This window comes from Palaemon carinicauda, chromosome 40, assembly GCF_036898095.1.
Source record: "Palaemon carinicauda isolate YSFRI2023 chromosome 40, ASM3689809v2, whole genome shotgun sequence".
In the NCBI taxonomy this organism is placed as follows: Eukaryota; Metazoa; Arthropoda; class Malacostraca; order Decapoda; family Palaemonidae; genus Palaemon; species Palaemon carinicauda.
The window spans coordinates 8,069,910-8,072,409 of record NC_090764.1 but is presented as its reverse complement, the minus strand read 5'-3'; positions in this window follow the sequence as shown (position 1 = coordinate 8,072,409).

Genomic DNA, 2,500 nt, shown 5'->3' with positions numbered 1-2,500 from the left:
TATGCAGTTCTAGGATTGTTGTGCTTTCCGTATAGATATCTTCAAGTGTTCTAACATAAGATTCATCTATTCATTGTCTTTGGAGGGCTTTCCTTACTACTGAAGTTTTGACAGAATCAAAAGCTTTCACATAGTCTATAAATACCATACATTTCGCTTTGTCAACTACAGTTGATTTTTCCATTAACTGATTAATTACATGGATATGGTCAGTTTTTCCCATACCTAATGAATAAAGATTAATAATTAGTTATTATTACGAAAGTTAACGCTTCCTTTCTTTTTCAATGGCGAAAAATGAGTGAATTATTTTCTTTTGAAAGAAGAGTGCTTAGCTTTGTTCTAACTAGGTTATAAAAAATAATAAAGAATTTAATAACTAGTATGAAAGCTGCCTTGAATTATGCATTTCTTAACCTTAATTAAAAAATCAATATAGCAGTGCATTAAAACCCCATTTAACAAATGCAGGAATTGCAACTGTACATCTTAGTCTGATATGCCATATATACAGTATATATATATATATATATATATATATATATATATATATATGTATATATATATATATATATACATATAAATATATATATATATATATATATATATATATATATATATATATACATATATGTATATATATACATATATACCTATATAAATTTATATACATACAGTATTATATATACATATATACATGTCCATATGCATATACATACATATACATGTATATATATATGTATATATATATATATGTATATGCACATATTATAATACTATATGTATATATATATATATATATATATATATGTATATATATGTATATATATATATATATATATATATAGGCTATATGAATGTATACTGTATATAAATATATATATATATATATATATATATATATATATATATATATATTGGTTTGTATATATATGCATAAAATTCATCTTAAGATCAAAATAATGACCAATGAAATATTTCAAAGAATCAATAATGATTGGTTATATTCAAGAGGCATATTTCCATAACATTAAAGAAGTTTCGACCTTAGCAAATTTGGACCTTGTGGCCATAAATTATAAATTCCCTATTTTGTCGAACAGTGGAAATGGTATTTGATTAAGATTCATCCTTTAAATTACATTTATTATATTCATTACTTAATGAGAGAGAGAGAGAGAGAGAGAGAGAGAGAGAGAGAGAGAGAGAGAGAGAGAGCGCTAGCTGAGCTAACCTAATGGGAAAAGTATATTTCGAACTTCAGGTAATATTTTCAGGGTTAAATCTAATAAGAAACGGCGGTCCTGGAACTCCGAGCATACGAAGCAGAGATTCCAGGTACGAGGTCTGGACAAAACTCATTACCTCCCTCCCACTTGTAAATCCAGCTGAAATGCAATGGCCCTCTGCAATACCTCGTTCGCCGTCGTCGTTTCGAACTGGTGATTTTTGGGAGGACTTTCCCATTCAATTTCTTTGCGTGTTCTTTCAGTCTGCTGGTGTCTGTGAATTAGCTTTTAATTTCAAGCCTGTTATTCCAGAGATCTTGTATTTTTTAGCTTTTTGTCTTAATTTTGATTTCAAGTTTGGAGTGTAGGAAAAATCTATCTGTGATATTCGATATTATTATTATTATTATCTATATATTAATATGATAGCGTGTGTGTTATTTATTTTGTGTATCACGCTTTGATGAAAACTGAAATAATTTCATGGTAAACCCTTATAGATTCACGCTTGAAAGAAAACGGAAATAATTTAATGGTATACTCTTACAAATTCACATTAGACTTTGATTACTTAACCAAAGCACATCTTATATAGTTTTCCCAATTCTGTCTTTAGCACATGACTTTTTTTTTTTTAAATATTAGGAAAAAAAATTGATTTCTACCAATTTCCATAACCTAGATTATAAAATTAATCTCGGGACATTTTATTCAAAACATGTATAGGTTAGGAATAGATAATTAGTATTGAAAATATAATTTCGTGTAATTTACACGGGTTCGGCTAGTTATTATTATTATTATTACCTGCTAAGCTACAACCCTAGTTGGAAAAGCAGAATGCTATAAGCCCAGGGGCTCCAACGGGGAAAATAGCCCTATGAGGAAAGGAAACAAGGAAAAGTAAAGCATTTTAAGCAGGGTAACAACATTAAAATAAATATCGCCTATATAAACTATAAAAACTTTAACAAAACAAAAGGAAGAGAAATAAGATACAATAGTGTGCAGGAGTGTACCCTCAAGAAAGAGAACTCTAACCCAAGACAGTGGAAGACAATACTATTCTTATTAGGAGACATGATGACTAAACCTATTGATATGCACATTATTTTGTTTTTCTAAAAGCCTTGAATAATGAGATAAAATCAATGAAGAAATCACCCCTTTTCAGAGCATTTAAATGCAAAGATTCCCAAGGATACTGATGTTAAAAGTATCCTACTCGTCTCCGATGAAGGATAGAGATTTATTTCAACTACACATACAGT